This window comes from Euprymna scolopes, chromosome 33, assembly GCF_053919585.1.
Source record: "Euprymna scolopes isolate OS-2025 chromosome 33, ASM5391958v1, whole genome shotgun sequence".
Classification (NCBI taxonomy): Eukaryota; Metazoa; Mollusca; class Cephalopoda; order Sepiida; family Sepiolidae; genus Euprymna; species Euprymna scolopes.
Genome location: NC_136514.1, coordinates 73968566 through 73988189, shown reverse-complemented (window position 1 = coordinate 73988189; position 19624 = coordinate 73968566). Strand labels below are relative to the sequence as shown.

General features: G+C 31.0%; 1 protein-coding gene and 1 non-coding gene across 5 annotated transcripts in view; both read left to right on the top strand.

Moving 5' to 3' along the window:
- Window positions 1-3272: 3272 nt before the first annotated feature.
- On the top strand, window positions 3273-3345 carry Trnac-aca (transfer RNA cysteine (anticodon ACA)). The gene has a single exon. It is a non-coding gene; the product is annotated as a tRNA-Cys (tRNA).
- A 3521-nt stretch (window positions 3346-6866) lies between these two features.
- Window positions 6867-19624, top strand: part of LOC145258297 (WD repeat-containing protein 7-like) — a 224915-nt gene continuing 212157 nt past the window's right edge. For 2 of the 4 annotated variants that reach the window (XM_080116336.1, XM_080116335.1), the window contains exon 1: window positions 7073-7200. The gene's annotated coding sequence lies outside the window, so the exon portion shown is untranslated. Of the gene's footprint in view, window positions 7201-19624 lie in introns of all 4 variants that reach the window. The other 2 variants (XM_080116338.1, XM_080116339.1) reach the window with 2 other exon arrangements.

Genomic DNA, 19624 nt, shown 5'->3' with positions numbered 1-19624 from the left:
ATCAAACGGTCCATTCTTTTTTATGGAAATCTTGCACGACTGAGGACAAATTTAAGAAAACAGTTATTAATCGAAAGGGTTACTTGAATGTTGGGCAAACATGTATTTCATGCGTTTCTTCTGTTTTCTTCTTGATTCTCAAAATATTACTCGATACTCTGAAAATTAATATATTTATATCCTAACCTAATATTACATAAATATTTAACAAATAATTTCTCCTTTTCTTTAGTAAAGAAATAATAATTTCTGGGATGTAAAGTTTAAATTAGAGATGTGAAGACATATTTTAGTTATTTATTTGTATTCATTCATCGTTTAGATAAATGAATTTTAATTCAATGACACTTAAATATTTAGCCACTCTGACTGAATTATAAAATATTCGGAATGTTTTCCAATGCATTATCAATAAATATAGGATACATTTGGATTTGTTTTCTCCAAATATAACCTTCGTTAAATAATGACATTGTCACAATCTTTTTCTTTAAATAAAATTGTTATTACATGGGGGTTCTCCAAATATAACTTTAAATAATGATTTTTTTGTCACAATTTTTTTTTCTAATTCTTGGATTTTTCCAAGAAAATAAATACAATAAATTAAGTGTCTTTAATTTTTCAAAATAAAACATTGACTCTCTGTCAACATTTTTTTTTTTTTTTAATTCTTGGATGTTTTTCCAAGAAAAATAAATTTGTCTTCTCAAAATTGTTTAAAGTCTCAAAAATGATTTCAAATATATATTACTTAACAACTAAGGGATCAATCATCTCAACTTCTTTATAGTTTGAAAGCATGTTGAAATAACATATATTTCAATCACTTCTGGACATTTTTATATTGAGTTATCATAAAGGAGAATAATTAAATAATTTAAGTGAAAACAATTTTCATAACATAGGAAAACTATATCCATGTAGATTAAAAATAAGTTGTTGAGGGTTCAACACCAAAATCGCATCTGAAGAAAACCACCTAAATTTAATTGTCATCTGCTCATGTTTGCTGACATCATATGACTCAACCAATGAAATAATGACCTGAAAGCAATCATTAGAATCTTCTAGTTAACTTGATTAGGTTAAGCTAATTTGACTGAGTAGCCCCGAAAACAAGTTATCTTTCTAAGGAAAATCTTTTTGAACTGATTTTAAAATGGGCGCTGGAACAGGGTTGCCAGACTATAATCAATGTTTGAAGCCAAATTTTTCAGGGAAAAAGACCACAATTTTGAAGCAAAAAAAACTAAAAAAAAACAAATAGTAAATTTTTTGTGTTAATGCTATATAAAGAAAAAAAAATGGTGATATGGAAGATGTTAATTGGGCTGTATTGATGTTAGCTTCTAAATATTTGTGTTTTTAAATTAATTTTGTATTGTTTTCATAGCAGTGAATTTAAGACGTCCCCTATGAAATTGAAATCATTGGCTTTTAAATTTCCCCAAAAGTATATATAAAAATATATGCTCTAAATACATTTGTGCTAAGGAACATTAATACAGTTTACATGTTAATTTTTAAAGTGTTCTGGAGAACTTTAAAGAATATTTGAAAGTGTTATATTTTAAGAATTGTTGATAAATTTGTAGATGAGTATCCTAATCATAATCTTATCCCTATCTTAAAAATAAGCAATTACATGTTGGGCCCCCCCCCCCCGCATTATTTTAGAATTTAAAGTTGGGAATTGGTTTTGCATATAAATCTAATTTGGACAGATCGTCTATCCAAATAGTATTTAAAGAGTATATAACCTGATTTCTTTTGTATAAATGAGATAAATTGTGTGTGTTTTTGGGGAAGAGAGATTGGCAAATACTTTATTAGTTCTATCCAAATCCTATGTCCATGTTCCCCCAAATACCTTCCTTAATTTTATCATTAACCTTAAGTTGAGGTACCCCCTCCAAAAAAAATAAAAATGAAAAAAAGAATACTTTTCATCTCAGAACTATAATGATTAGATGTCATTCAAACGCTATGTGGCCAAAAACTGAGAAATCATGTTACGTTAAACTTGTATGCAAACCTGATCCCTTACTTTAAATTCTAAAATAACTGCTGTTGTTTTCTTTTTATCTAGTTTTTCAGCGTGTTCATACTAGTGTTGGGATGATTATTCAGAATTGGGAATCAGAAAAATTGGAACTTTTTTGGGCTATCAGAATTGGAAAAATTATAGTCTTATTTCTGATTCTAAAAACAATTCTTTAAAAATTTTTCTTGACAAAAAAAAAAAAAAAAATGAAACAAACACGATGCATTTATTTATTAGGTTATTTATTCATAGCAAGGGTCACAAGATCACAGATTAGGAATCCCATTCCCAAATTACTATTAGACTCTCAATGTTTAATGCAATATTTTTACAATATTAAATTATGGTAAACAAAGTAAGCATTCTAGAATTCACTTGCCTACTCCCTTATCAAATCTTTTAAAATGTTCAAATTTCTTTTTGTATCCATTTGATAAACCTCTATATAAGTCTTTAAAGAGATCATCTATACTATTAATAAAATTCTAAATGTCAAGGATCATATAGAAACGTTTTAATTTGAATAAAATAAAATATACGCATCAAGTGCACTTGAAAGTCAAATCACAATGTAATATTAGGAAAATAAACAAATATTTTACTTGTTTGAAATTTTTCACAAATATATTTCAGAACAACGTTTCTATATGAACTCTCATCCTTGACGTTATTCTCGCGTTGCCTACGCATAGTTCAAACATTTCGAAATACAATCGCTAGAAACAATGCGTGGCTCTTTACAAACAGACTTCTTTCTCCAAATTTACAACATGGCAAGGAAGAAGAAAAGGAAAAAAACAAAACAACACACTGAAGATGGAGTATACCTCTGAAATATATTTGTGATTAATTTCAAACAAGTAAAATATTTGTTTATTTTCCTAATATTACATTGTATTTGGCTTTCAAGCGCACTTGATGCGTATTTTATTTTATCAGAATTCTAAATGTTTATTTATTTATTTATGTGTGTGTACATATACCAATAAAACTTTAGAACGGATGCACCGAATTGAAAAATTCTTTTTTTCCCTGAAAGGTGTGAGTCCCTAGATTGTTCTTATCTCTATATGGTTCATAACGAACAATGCAGAGTCACACAAAAAGCCCCAAAATAAGGGTTTTTGGGCCGATCGTGCAATTATCAAAAAAGTTACCTGCCCATGTCAACGGAATTTAGCACTGTCTGTAGACAGTCGTGGTAACATCTTTCGGCATACGGACAGGACTTGTGGCGCAATGGATAACGCATTTGACAACAGATCAGAAGATTCCAGGTTCAAATCCTGGCAAGTTCGTAATAATTTTCACCATCATTTTATCCAACGTTTACTCATTATCCTTACCCTTAGTTAGTATATTTTTGTTTTTTCAGTGATTTTGTTTTGTGCATATGGGAATTTCCCATACTCCGAGTTCACAGGTAAGCATTGATGGTAAGATGATGTTGGGTCTGACTCAGCATTGTGTGTACCGATGCGGCACAGCCTCTAGTTGTTAATATTATGAGATTTATAATAATAATTAGTTAGTTTAATAGTGTGGTAATTTTGCTCCATAAATGTGACCGAATCAATTGTCCAAGTAGTTATTCAGCTCAGCTTGAAAAACGTGTAATGTTGAACGGCAAAAACATATTTTTCCCTTTGTGTTTGCACCATTTTGCTTAGCCTGTGGCCAAAGCCCCCAGGTGGTGCACTGCCAGTCATCAGGAAGAAAAGACGTGCGAAGTCATGTTGGTGATTTTATGTCAATGAGACAAAGTTGAACAGAGAGTTGTTTATTCTGGTACTGCATCCTGAATGGAACTCTGATTCAACTGATTTGGATTTTGCACGCAGTGTCTTTTATATGCTTCTGGGTAGCTCCCAACGAAGGCTGTTAGAAAAAGATTTTAGAAAAATGTTTTCTTTGAGCGTTGATTGGACAAAAAGTGGACATTTGTCATGTGGTATTGCTTTGTCTTACGTCCGCATGAAGAGACAAAGTTTTAATTTTTATTTCTACAGAATTTGCGTGGGTGGATACAACAAATGTACGTGTAACTGAAATGTTATTTATCCATCCATTTTAATGTCTCTGGCGTAGCGCTCGGTAAATGTTTACTTTAAGTACAAAAGAACATCGACCAATAAAATTTGGTTCTTTATAGGTTTTCGGGGTCGCTGACAACGATCTGACATTCAAACCCGTCGCAAATTTACCGATTGCATGGTATTAATCCTTGAACCCTTGCACTATTTTGCGCCATATCACCGTAGTTGTTAACGGTACGCGTGAGTAGTTCTTATTGAAATGTACGTGCGTGTAGTCATGTGATCGTTCACAAGGCGCATAGATACATGGCGGATATTTTAAATGATTAAATATTTTTCATAAAATAAAAAAAAACAGTTTTCACCTCATTTATAGTAAAAATAATGTCAGTAAGTTTTCACGACCGGTTTACAAAAACATTTTTGTTCCTTTTTATTTTTGAGGGGGATATTCAATTATAGAATTTGTATGGAATTTGTATGGATCTTGCTGCCCAACGTTCTACACAGTACCTCTGTAGAGGACTAGGATATATATATCCTAATCCCGTTACAAAAGAAAATAATGGAACGAATGGAATGAAGGAAACAAAAACTCAATTGCTGGATAGAATAAATGTGTCGTTTATTTACTGTTGAAAAATGAATGTTTTAGGTATAACACGTGTTCATGTCCACGTTCAGGTGTAACTATCATTTGTTGCGGGACTGGTGGTGTAGAAAGAAAAGTAAATATGTGTTCATCTCACGTTCGGGTCACTATTGTTTGTTCACGCGTGGAAAAAGGAGTGAGTAATGTAATGGAAATGGGACTGTCACTCCAGCGTGTAGACAAAGAAAAAGATAGAGGGTTGAATCAGTAAAGCTGCGCGCCATGTTATCAGTCAGCTACGCAAAGGTATTCTCAGGCACAAGTTGTATATAGGGAGAGAGAAAGAGTGAGAATATCAATCCAGTTCATGGAGAGAGCAAGCGTATAAGGTGTACGTACTGCCTGTTAACTCTTGTCCCACGCACCGAAAGGGCACGCCATAGACCGTTCAGCTCAGAAGCTGGTCCGAAAAGAAAGAAGCTGCTTATTGCTCTTGCTTTTATAGTTGTTTCCGGTGGTCTTTTGCGCATGTGTGGATTTCCTTTGAAAGGGGAAGTGACGTTGCCCATGGGTGCGTACGTGTGCGCGTATGTGAGTACATGTGTGTACGTTAGCGTGTGTGTGTGTATACACGTGAATGTGAGTGTATATACGCGAACGTGAATATATGTATGTGTGTGGGTGTGCGCGCGTATGTTTGTGTGCGCGTATGTATATGACAAGTAATATAGCTTGAGATGTGAACGCATGTTTTTGTGTGAGACTAGAAAAGGTTCGCGCACCCCTGATGCCTATGTCCCTGATAATAGCCCCTGCACCAAATGGCAATGTGCCTTGTTTGGGGTGAAAATGTAAAAAAAATAAAAAAAAAAGAAAGAAAAATTTTAACAGGTGCGCGACACCACCCGTCCCCCTCTGCTTCTCCATTGCCGCCTCCCCAATGTAAACAGAATTTTTGTAAAAAATTAAACAGTTCTTAGAACTGTTTAATTTTTCACAAAAATTCACCGAGCAGAAGAACCACGGAACTGAGTTCTTCTGCTCGGTGTATATCAGCAGCGCGTTACTTACGGAAACACGATAAATGGGGGGGGGGGTTACTTATGGAAAAACGGTAAATTAAACTGCAGAAGCACCTGTTAAATGTTGTACAAGTTCTATAATTGAATACCCCCCTAAAACAAACAACAAAAAAAAAAAACGAAAAATAAAAATGTTTTTGTAAACCGAAACCGCTCGTGAAAGCTTTTTTCTTTTTATCAATTAAAAAGCATCATAAACTATGTGACAGAAAAATGAACCACATTTCTTTGCTTTTGAAAACTATTTTGTTATTTCAAATTTCTGCTAAAAAAATTATTCCGCGATGTGGCAAGTCACTTTACTACGCGCGTGCACGCGAACGCATTATGTAAAAATAGCATAAACGAAGGCGATGGCATAAAATAGTGCGAGGGTTCATGGGTTAACCATGCAAACGGTAAATTTGCGACGGGTTTGACTACGTTGTTAGCGATCCGAAAACCTATAAATAACCAAATTATATTGGTCGGTATTCTGTTGTAGTTAAAGTAAAATTTGCTATTAGTTGTTGTTCCTATTTACTTTGCCTCCCCACGAGGGCAGAGTTAGACAACAGGGTCGTTTTTTTCTTTTTTAATGTAGAGAAAAGGAACAAATGAATTTTCTTTCTTTTTTTTTTATTTAATTTTTTTTTTTAAGTTTCGTAATAGGTGTCCAATAATTATTCAAGAATATTGTTTTCATTTTTCTATCAATTTTTCAATAAATTAGCTTCGTAAACTGACAGGAATGTATTTTTTTCATTGAAAAAATTGGCCAGTGTTTGTGGGGGGGGGGGAAAGGTCACGAAACTTTCGTTTTGGCACTTTCCGGCGTTTTCCGTAAACCGACCAGACGATCCCGATGATGGCACAGTTCTTATACTGCATAAGTACCATAATTATATTAAATCAGTCTGGCTAACGATCCCTCCCCCGATAAACAGGTGAGTTAAAAAACAAAAACAAAAATACTTTAATATTCTGAAATGTTTATGCTTATTCCAGACCATTAAAAACAAGATGTAGCAAAGTAAGATTTTTTTTAAAAGTAATGTCATCGCCTAAAAAAGTAACATCTCCTTTGTCTTTGATGAATTTAGGAAATGGTGCACTCACTGCACTGCACTGGTGCAGTGGTGTGGTGCACGTGCAGTGACACCGTTTTACCCAGAGAGCGTGGGTGGGTGGCGTCTGTGTTACTTAGACATTCATCGTATTGTTTAAATAAATGGCTAGATAAACAATGGGACAATCAGATAAATAAACAAACAGAATAAATAAATAAACTAAATGAAAAATAGTTTAAGATTAAAGTTTATTTGAATTATAGTTTATTGTACTTTTGTCGGACTTGACACTCTTCTCCTTTATTTGTTGGGAGAGTTATCGCGAGTTACCTGCCCTTTCTAATGGTCGAACTTAGAATGAAAAGAGGATTTTAAAAGACGCAACGTTAATCCCGTAAGTTGTCATTTGTTATTATTTTTATTGCATTTCTTTACATGGGTCGCACCCAGAATCTCTAATCTTGCCTGACTTCAGACTAAAATCGCTCCAAAGGTTCTCTGAATTGCTGGATGCGTTGTTTTCTTTCGAAACATTCGAAACGAACGACATCGGTCATAAAATGGGGGATCGATATTTATATATTCCAACAAATTTCTTCACAGCTGTGTCGTATTAAAAAATACCTGTTTTGGGGATAAAATTAATCACAAATAATAAGCCAGTTGTTTGTTTGGTACTTGTATATATCGGCTCCCATGGCATCCTATATTCGTAACCTGTTGTCGTAACAGGTGACCACACAAAATTAAACCCGGGTTCCTGTAACGAAAAACAATAAACAAACCAGAAAAGAAAACTAACAGAAACACTTCTTAGACGGTTTTAATATTTGCGAAGTCTGTCAATTGTAAATATTGACAGAGAATCTAGAGTCAGTTCGGGAAACAGCCGAAGTAGTTTATGATTTGAAAGCCATCTTGTTTTCTTTTTTTTTTTTTTGTACTTCTGCAGAATACGGGTCTAGCTGAAATAACGTTACTATTTAGAAACGCATTCTTAGCACGCGGAGAGTGTTTTGTAAGTATACTGTACTTTCACCTAACAAACAATAAACAAAAGGGCGTTTCTACACTATTGGGACGGAATTTCGCAAATCGTAATACTGAATTTCACATGGAAACATTGGTATCTACGCATTCCTCGTAGTTTTCAGATTGTATCCAAATATTACGGAAATCGATGCTAATGCAGAGAGTGCTCTGCGCTATTTTTTAAATCGTATTTCCAAGTTTAATTAAAGTTTTATGATGTTTTTTTTTTATTCAATTGTTAGGTTAAAGTACAGAATAGGTAAAAAACACCCTCCCCATGTTAAGAATGGCTTTTAAAATAATAACATTATTTCAGCACGGATCACTCTCTGCATTGCATGAGTACCCGGAAATCGATAAGGTAGAAAATTATTTATTAAAGAAAAAAAAAAAAAAAAGAAAGAAAAGAATTTGATGAAAACGATCGTAAGATACAGGAGAGGTCAAAAGGAATTTAAACAAGATGACGGCAATTTTTCACCTGCTGACACGATTAGTTTTGTTTAATAATTTAGTAATATTCGACTGCATAATTTGGAAGCTACCAAAAAATTGAAACCATTGTTTTTTATCTGAAAAATCCATTTATCAACTACGAAATCTCGTCCCAATTCTGTAAAAGCGTCGACAAAAGATACCGTAAAAATTGAATTTAAGGTAACTTTAAAGTCTTATCTAAAAATAGAACGATCCATATTCTGCATAAGTGCCCTCTTGGGGGTTTATTTTACAATTCGCATTGGTACGAAAAACTGGTCAAAAAACAAAGATAAGTTAGAAAAGTTACTCTTCTACCTAGCTGAATAAGTTTTTATGTTTTTACGTTTAAACCAAATAAGGTTCGAAAAACAAACCGTGTCGAACGTTAGGTAAAAATTGGTAAATTAAACTGTACAAGTGCTGGGGGGGGGCTAAAAATATGGGTGCCATTTTACACGTTTTCGCTGTTTTCAAATCGTAAATTACTTCGGCCATTTCCGAGACTGACTCCTAACTCCGTAAGTAATGGAATCCTCTGAGTACCCATTCATTAAACATCTTCATTTTATTACATATTGTTGCGTTGTATTCGTTTTTATTCTTAAATATTTGGAATTTTATTTTTGTTTTGGTGTAAGGCAACATGTTCAAAAAAACAAAAGCAAAACAAACTGTCGACATGACTGCAAATAACGCACACGAAAATAATTACACGAAAGAAAAGCAAAGTACAAAAAGCAGCATTTTATTTATAAATAAAATAAAATAAACATATTGCAACAATGTAAATATATTTTTATATGAATCTAAAAATAAATGTGCCAAAAATAACCTCTCAATTGAAATTTGTTGTACTAGTGCAAGTGCACTTATTGATTCGTGCTGAAATAATAACGTTATTATTTAGAAAGCCATTCTTAACATGAGGAGGGGAGGGTGTTTGGTACCTATTCTGTACTTTATAATTTAATAAAAAAACAGATATTGTATAACTAATTAAAAGTAGCGCGGATCAATAAGTCTGCACTAGCACCAAATTTGTGAGTAAATTCATTTTATTGTTTATTTTAATAATAGAAGAGATTTTTATGACATGTTGCGCTGAAAACCCAGCAGTTCGTCTGAGTAAAAGTTGCTTTAATAGAAAAACAGAAGCAGGAGCAATTAATCATACAATTTTAAAACCCTGTTATGTACGATCAACATCCGGCACGACTAAATTGTCCGATTCGGCTCCTGCTGATTCAAGCAACTTTACACGTTGTTTCTATATGACAAACAGCAGGAGCAGCCAGTCGTACAATGACCGGGAATAATTTTGGTCGTACATATTTAGTAAAACCGAACAAAAATCAAACAGTAAAAGTTTATTAACAAAAAAAAAAAAAAAAAAAAAAAAAAAAACGGTAACAGTAAAAAAAGAAGAAAAAAAACACAATTTTATCAATCCATAAATATAAAAAGATGTTAGTGGAGACAAGGAGTCTAATAAACCCTACAGCTATCCCTAACCATAATAACATTGCTGAATAAGAAATGTTTTGAGTATAAAATATGATAGAAAGTGAAAAATACAAATCATGGTACTTGTCCAGTTTACAACGCAATCTCTAGTAATTTCACATCTGCATCTTCTGGAAGATGTCAAAACAAAGACTGCCAAATGATTAATTCAAAACAGTGTTCTCTGCCTTACCTATGGTAAGAATGGTTTTGAATTTAGAAAGCCATTCTTAACATGAGGAAGCGGGGATTTCGAAGGACATGGCATGTTGATTCATCATTTTGGTTTAAAACACTTTTCTTAATTTAACGAATGTCACATTTTCATTGGAACTTGTTTTCTGAAAGCTGATTGGTTAATCGCTTCTACATTTTTTTTTTTTTTTTTTACATGGGGTCACCACTTATCAAGGCCCGAAGGCCACTCAGGGATAACTCAGGGTTATTGCGTGTACAGTAATCAATGAGATAGTATTGTAGTAATCATTAGTATTAGGGGTTTTGATAGTGTCTTACTTAAGGGGGCGGTTTGTCAGGAGTTTGTTTATGTTGGACTTGAAGACGTCCAAGTTGTAGTCAGGTGGGAAACAGGCAAGCGACAGAGTTCCACTGGCGTGCAGTTCTAAGAAAGAAGCTTTACTTATGGAATCTACGTTTGGATTTAGGTACAGATAAAGAGTGAGGAAAATTATTGACAGTAGTTTCAGCCAGATGGGTGTTTCTCGTGAAAGATTGGCGAGGGGGGGATGAGGGATTGGAGCTCAGACGATCACCTGCCATAGAAATAACGATAAAACAAAGACAGGCACGCAATGTCTCTTCTGTGGGAGAGAGGTTGCAGGGAAGAGAAAAGGGCATCCCCCACTAAACCACGAAGTCTATTTTGTACTCTGTCAAGGCAGGATAGGCTGTTTTTAGCAGCTCCTGCCCAGATGTGGCAGCAGTACTCCATCCTTGGACGTACTTGGCTTTTATACAGATAGAGAATTGCATCTGTAGTGAGATATCTTCTGGAGCGGTAGAAAGATCCCACCATTTTCCCAGCTTCCCTGGCAACAGATTTGATGTATGTGTTCCATTTCAGATCAGGAGTAAAGGTCAAACCCAGAAGCTTGTCAAAACATGGAGCCTCCCCAAGACGAGAGCCATCCATTTCAATTGATGCCAGATGGGGATCAGAGCGTTGATGATGTAAAGATAGAAGCTTGGTTTTGGATGCATTAAAAGTGACCAGCCACCTCTTCCCCCATTGTACCATGCGCTCAAGATCAGAGGTGAGAGAATTAGAGAGAACTTTGTCATTTACAGCCTTTGATGTGTTGCCATAGATGGTCGTGTCATCAGCATAGATGTCAACGAATGATTTAAGTATGTGTTTTGGGAGATCATTGATGTAGATTAGGAAGAGAGTTGGGCCCAGGATGGACCCCTGATGAACTCCAGCATTAATAATGTGGGTCTCTGATTTCTGCCCATTAATCACTACTCTTCTGAACCTATCAGAGAGAAATAATTTAATGATTGAGAAAACATTTCCAGTTATACCGTAGCTGGAAATCTTGTGAAGTAGGCCCTTATGCCATACCTTATCAAACGCCTTCGATATGTCAAGAGCAATTGCCCTGGAAAGGAAACCTTTGTCAAGAGATTCACTAATCCTATGTGATATAACCGTTAGCACATCTGCTGTAGATCTTGCAGAGCGGAAACCATATTGCATGTCACTAAGAAGGTTGTTTCTGTTGAGGTGGTTGACTACTTCTTTATTTAGTATGGATTCCAACAACTTACTCATGACACACAAGAGACTTATTGGTCTGTACTGAGAGGGAGATGACTTTTCACCTGAATTCTTAAATACAGGGCATACTGATGTTTTCCAGGGTGTTGGAAAGCACTTCTCCTTAAGGCAACGCTTAAACAGTTTTATAAGTATGGGTGCAAGTTCTGATTGGAGCTTTTTCAGCACTATAATTGGAATGCCGTCAGGGCCAGTTGCTTTACTGGAATCAAGGTTCTTGATTAGCTTGGTGACCTCATGCACAGATATTTGTATGCTTTTGTAATCTGCTGGAAGATGCCAACACAAAGTTGTCGGAGATTCGGTCATAAACGGCATAAGTAGTGAAATTATATTAGATGAGAGCTGATTTATGATTGAGAAATGTGTGTTATATATATATAGAGGGAGAAGGTAAACCAAGATTGTGAAATATAAAAAGTTATACTAATATAATTTAATTTTGAGAATGAAAGAAGGTCATATTTCTTAGTGTGATGCTCAAAACATTACAATATTTAGAGAGATGGAAAGCAGTACTATGTGTTTATGAAATAAACAGCTGCAATATGTAAAGAGACAGGTACCAAAAGAAATCTTGTTGATGACAAGCCTGCAAAAATACCCTAAGAAATAAAGGCTAGCAGTAAATGATAGGGTATATATTAGTAATGGGATGATTCCAATACTTTTCCCGATTTCGTATTAAATTCCCAATTCCGATACAATTACTGATTCTGATTCTTTATAAATCTCTAAATATTTAACTATAGAGTTATGTTTTTCCCGATTACCATAAAAATGCTAAATGTGGAGATATTTTCTTAAACGTAAAAAATACTCTTGTAAAATAAAATTTTTAACTACTAATAAAACTAATCTAATGATTTATAGATTTACTAGTAGTTAAAAATCAATAAATCTTTATTATTTTATAATTATCACCAAAGGAAGGTTTTTTCTTTAAACACATTAAAAAAAAAAAAGACAAAAGAATTGTTTTGGCATCAGAAAATATGCAAAATTTTTCCGATTCTGATACCGCCAAATGTTCTGATTTTTCCAGTTCTTGATTCTGATTTTAATTAATCGTCTCAACACTAGTATATGTGATTTAACTTGAGGTGATATTCATTTAGGATGGGTTGAATCGGTTTCTTCCATAAGACATACAGCAACCTGAATGAATGCAGATCATACACAATGTTCCATAACGGCTAATATAGTTATGGGCAGCCAGTCCTGGGGCCAGCGGCAAACACCATAACCTGGAGCTAGGTTTGATTTTGGCTTTGGTGGTCTATAACCACATCTTCAGTTGGCCTTCCGGATGGCTTTGCCAGCATTAGAGCGATTGTGTAACTGTTACTTCCTGGATGAACTCTCCTTGGTTGTGGCATGCAGCATGGTTGAATCAGTGACTTCTCCTTTTTAAGAGATTTGTTGAGAAGGATGATTTTGCATTGTGTACTGATACGGTATATGTAATACATTAGAACAATTCTATTTACATAAAAAATAAGTTTTAATAGAATGTAACAGCAGAAGTGGTAGATATTTTAAGAAAAATAAAATCTGTTTCTATATGAATCAAATTTTTAACTACTTATTTTGTGTGTATGTGTTTCTCGCCGCTACGTAACCTGCGTATTAATTTTTTATTTACTCTCAAATATTTATTGAATAAAAAAGGTAATAGTATAAAATAAATTGAATAAATTTTATTGAATAAAAAATGTAATAGTATAAAATAAATTGAATAAATTTTATTGAATAAAAAATGTAATAGTATAAAATAAATTGAATAAATTTTATTGAATAAAAAAATGTAATAATATAAAATAAATTGAATAAATTTTATTGAATTAAAAATGTAATAGTATAAAATGAATTGAATAAATTTTATTGAATAAAAAATGTAATAGTATAAAATGAATTGAATAAATTTTATTGAATTAAAAAATGTAATAGTATAAAATAAATTGAATAAATTTTATTGAATTAAAAATGTAATAGTATAAAATGAATTGAATAAATTTTATTGAATAAAAAATGTAATAGTATAAAATGAATTGAATAAATTTTATTGAATTAAAAATGTAATAGTATAAAATGAATTGAATAAATTTTATTGAATTAAAAATGTAATAGTATAAAATAAATTGAATAACTTTTATTGAATAAAAAATGTAATAGTATAAAATAAATTGAATAAATTTTATTGAATTAAAAATGTAATAGTATAAAATAAATTGAATAAATTTTATTGAATAAAAAATGTAATAGTATAAAATAAATTGAATAAATTTTATTGAATAAAAAATGTAATAGTATAAAATGAATTGAATAAATTTTATTGAATAAAAAATGTAATAGTATAAAATAAATTGAATAAATTTTATTGAATTAAAAATGTAATAGTATAAAATGAATTGAATAAATTTTATTGAATAAAAAATGTAATAGTATAAAATAAATTGAATAAATTTTATTGAATTAAAAATGTAATAGTATAAAATGAATTGAATAAATTTTATTGAATAAAAAATGTAATAGTATAAAATGAATTGAATAAATTTTATTGAATAAAAAATGTAATAGTATAAAATAAATTGAATAAATTTTATTGAATTAAAAATGTAATAGTATAAAATGAATTGAATAAATTTTATTGAATAAAAAATGTAATAGTATAAAATAAATTGAATAAATTTTATTGAATTAAAAATGTAATAGTATAAAATGAATTGAATAAATTTTATTGAATAAAAAATGTAATAGTATAAAATGAATTGAATAAATTTTATTGAATAAAAAATGTAATAGTATAAAATAAATTGAATAAATTTTATTGAATTAAAAATGTAATAGTATAAAATGAATTGAATAAATTTTATTGAATAAAAAAAGGTAATAGTATAAAATAAATTGAATAAATTTTATTGAATAAAAAATGTAATAGTATAAAATAAATTGAATAAATTTTATTGAATAAAAAATGTAATAGTATAAAATAAATTGAATAAATTTTATTGAATTAAAAATGTAATAGTATAAAATGAATTGAATAAATTTTATTGAATAAAAAAAGGTAATAGTATAAAATAAATTGAATAAATTTTATTGAATAAAAAAATGTAATAGTATAAAATAAATTGAATAAATTTTATTGAATAAAAAATGTAATAGTATAAAATAAATTGAATAAATTTTATTGAATAAAAAAAGGTAATAGTATAAAATAAATTGAATAAATTTTATTGAATAAAAAAATGTTATAGTATAAAATAAATTGAATAAATTTTATTGAATAAAAAATGTAATAGTATAAAATAAATTGAATAAATTTTATTGAATAAAAAAAGGTAATAATATAAAATAAATTGAATAAATTTTATTGAATAAAAAATGTAATAGTATAAAATAAATTGAATAAATTTTATTGAATAAAAAATGTAATAATATAAAATAAATTGAATAAATTTTATTGAATAAAAAATGTAATAGTATAAAATAAATTGAATAAATTTTATTGAATAAAAAATGTAATAGTATAAAATAAATTGAATAAATTTTATTGAATAAAAAAAGGTAATAATATAAAATAAATTGAATAAATTTTATTGAATAAAAAAGGTAATAATATAAAATAAATTGAATAAATTTTATTGAATAAAAAATGTAATAGTATAAAATAAATTGAATAAATTTTATTGAATTAAAAAATATAATAGTATAAAATAAATTGAATAAATTTTATTGAATAAAAAAAGGTAATAATATAAAATAAATTGAATAAATTTTATTGAATAAAAAAGGTAATAATATAAAATAAATTGAATAAATTTTATTGAATAAAAAATGTAATAATATAAAATGAATTGAATAAATTTTATTGAATAAAAAATGTAATTGCATAAAATGTAAATGCATAAAATAAATTAAAAAAAAATTCTATTAAAAAAATAATTTAGTGAGGAAATTAAATTCCCTATAATGTATTTCGATTTCTTTGTATGCAAATCAGCTATTTTTTATTTATTTTTTAATAGTTGATAACAAAATGAATTACTTTGTAACCTTAGAAAGAATTTAGGAGCATTTAAATTGGTTTTAAAATTCTTAATAAATAATCCTTTAATTAAGATTGAAAGTTTTTAAGCCTTTTTACATCCAGTAGAGATTAAAACATTACCTTAAAAACAAGATGAGTAATAGTTTTATAACGATTTGACTCAAATAATGGTTAACCTTGAGTGATGATTTTTTAAATTTTTTTTTTTTAGAAAAATGCTTATTTGTACCTATGTTAAAATTGATTCTGTAAACTTTTCATTTTATACTCAAGAAATGTATATGGAATTTGGGTTAAGTTAAAAAATCTTCTGTCATTTTGACTTCTGTTTTCTATTCGGTGGAAATGATGCTAGTGAAGCAAGGAAAATTCCTTTCTGACTAATGTTTACATAATAGTTTCCAGTTTTCTTATCAAAAATTTAACAATGTTAATTGGTTCGTTTCTTCAGATTTTTCTGCTAAAAATTACTTTAGATGTGAATTTTTATATTTATCCTGTATATAATATTTTGATTGCAGAAATTCCCATCTGGACCAAATTACATCAGGTTTGCAACAACAGACGCCACATACAAATTTATCCTGTCTAGACTATTAGCCACTGCATTTATGTAACTTTACAACTTCATTATAGACAGATTCAGGCCTTATAATAAAATCCTACAATTCATCCTAGGAGAGAAATCATCACTATCGCCAATACCATTAGAGGAAGTAGTTCCTATTTTTCTCTCTAATTCATAACTGCTCTCACCGCCACCACTCTATGTAAAATTACACACAGTAGACTTGTATTGCCCTGTCACCCTTATTAACTGACTCATAAACTCTTAAAAATGACGTTCACTTCCGATTTGCAGATTCACAAAATAATGATTTCTCCCTTCGCTCATTCCACACTTTCTTATTGGATGCTAGCTGTAATTCTCTTATTCCAGATTTTAAACCTTCAACAGAAATGAGCGCTCACGGATTAGACATGGCGTCTGCACGACAAACGTTACGCCAAATTGTTACACCATTTACACACATGAAACCAAAATTACGTTTAGCGTGTTTATTTCTGGGCTGCTTTAAACATTTTACTTTTTTATTTATGAGGGTAGGGTAGTTGAGTTTTGCTAGCTGGTAGTACACAAAACAAGCAAAAGGTACTGTTCCTCTGTCTGTCTGTCTGTCTGTCTCGCAACAATGTTTCTTTATATACTTTAAAAGTAACAAACATCGACCACTACCAAGGAAGAATGTGAAAGAACAACATTTTTACATTATTCACTTTAGAGGGGGAGAGACAATTTCCAAACCGTCCACCCAGCGTTCCTTTTTGGAAGGGGGGATAATTTTTACATCAGATCCAACTCCAAAATTTCCTTGAGTATGACGAATTTTCTAAGTTTTCCAGTATACTCATTAAGACAAGGTCATTTATATTTGGTGGAGACAGGTAGTTTTCAAGATATAAATACCTGCATTCTGCACTGTAATTCACTTGCGGAGGTTAGGGGTGTCTATTCCGATAGCCATTCCAACCATGGGGAGGTTGGTGGGGGCCTATTCCAAAAACCATTCTTAACATGGGCAGGTTGGGGGGGGCACCAACAACAATCGTACTTTACTTTTTTGCGGGGTGGGGGGGGTATGCTTTCACCGGTCAATACCGGTTAATGGGTCCCCACGAGTTTAATATATAAAATACTGAATCCGTATTCAGAATTTATTTCTTTTAAATGTGAGTTTAATTAGTCTTTCTTCTTTTCTTTTTTTTTGTTTTCAGATTTTTTTAGCTAAAATAAAATTTTTGATGTCTTATTTTATATTATAAATACTTCATTGAAACGGGATTCAGAATTTCAAATTTTTTTTTTTAATGCAGATTTAATTGGTAGGGAGAAATTAGGAAAACTTTCCTAGTAATCTGCAATTTCTCTGGTGCTGGCAAATTAAAGTCAATTTTTGGAGGACTATTCTTTATTGTATACATTGGTTTTATGATGCGTGATAAAAACAAAACATCTCAAAGTAAAGACTATTTTTTTATGTGAATTTCTTAAATATATTTTTACCATATAAAACCATTCTAAAAAAAGAAACATTTCAAAGTAAAAATTAAAAAAAAAAATATTTTATTACAAAGTATTTAAAAAAACATTTCAAAGTAAAGTTTATTTTTTTATGGAAACTTAAAAATATTTTTGATTAAAAATAAAACCATTCTGAAAAAGAATTTCAAAGTAAAGACTATTTTTTTTTACATAAACATTAATCAGCAGGGATTTTTTCTTGCATGATTTCTGCTAAGCGAAAAGCAAAAGTCAAAATGATATAAGTTTTTTTAATTTAATCAATATTTGTAGCATATAATCTAAATAAATTCCAAAATTCGACTTAGTTTCTTATTGTGATGGCGGTCATCTTGACCGTCTGCTTATGGAAAATTGTTATTTTTTTTCATGCACATATTAGTCAATTGCTGAATTTGTTTTGTATATTTATGCTGGTATGTCCTATATTGCAAATTAAACCAGTTTTACATATAGTATTGTCTGCTATTAGATGTGGTAGACGATGCAATTTTGCAACAGCCGTGCTAAGCAGGTTAAATGATAATGTAATGAATTAACTTTAACTTTCCAAATCCTTTAAAAAAAAAATTTCATTTTTATGAAGACTGCTAAAAACGTAATTGCAAAAGATAAAAAATTGTAAAATTTTTAAATATCTAAAAGAATGCGAATTTTATGTGCTAAGCAGAATAGACCTCCAATACATTTCAGTATTTATAGATTCCTAAGTCTTAACGTATGTAGCTACCTGAACACTTTATAAACAGAACAGACTTTTTTTTTCTGAAATGAATATAGGTTAGTGGTAAGAAGGTTCCAGTGCTTTTTTTTTTGTTTTTGTTCAAAGGAAAGGAAGACTGCAAATAGTATTAAATAGAGAAGTAATCAACCACCTCAGCAAAAATAACCTCCTTAGTGACATGCAATATGGTTTCTGTTCTGCTAGATCTACAGCAGATGTGGTGTTATAATTAGCAAATTTCTCGATAAAGACTTTGTTTCTAAAGTAATTACGAAAAGTCTCCAGAAAAAATACACAAATAAACCCAGAACTCCATCTGTCAACGTAGACCCCCACTACCATGTCTCTTTCTCCAACATCAGGGGTTTACGTTCCAAGCTTCCAGAAGTTGAAACCCAATTGCAGTAGACTAAACCAGACATATTATTCCTAAGCGAAACTGGCATTGGACCAACCATTTCCCTAGATGAGTTTGTAATTAAAGGATACTCTAACTTAACATCCAAATCTGACTCCCAAGATCGCCATGGACATGAAATATGTGCCTACATTAAAGATGGCTTTCCATATGGTAGCGACATCTCCAGAGAAGACCCTAATTTATGTGCTTCCGGGTTGCACTTGCTTACACCACTTGTGTTTGTATTTGCCCTCTTTCGCTCACATGGAGTTACAATCTTTAAGAGCATATCTGAGAAAATCGACCACATCCTGTCTGCTCATCCTTCGGCTAACATTCATATCTGTGGAGACTTCAATGTCCACAATATGGAATGGTTAACCCACTAAAACAAGACAAGTGACCAGGGAAGGTTCTGCCACGATTTCTCCATTGATTATGACCTCACTCAGATTATTCATGAACCCACCCGTGTGCCCGACACTGACGGTCAGTATGCAAGTCTTCTAGACCTTTTTCTCACAACTTGCCCTGAGCTATGTTCATCTTCTGTTCTGTCTCCACTGGGATCCTCCGACCACTCGGTTGTATCAGTGAAGATAAAAATGAAATGTAATAAGTTATTAGACGTACCTCTCCATTGTACAGTATATCGATACTCTACGGCTGACTGAGATAGCTTCTGTACATTTATATCTGATCTACCTCTGTGCTCCATCTTTAAAAAGGATGTGTCCTCTA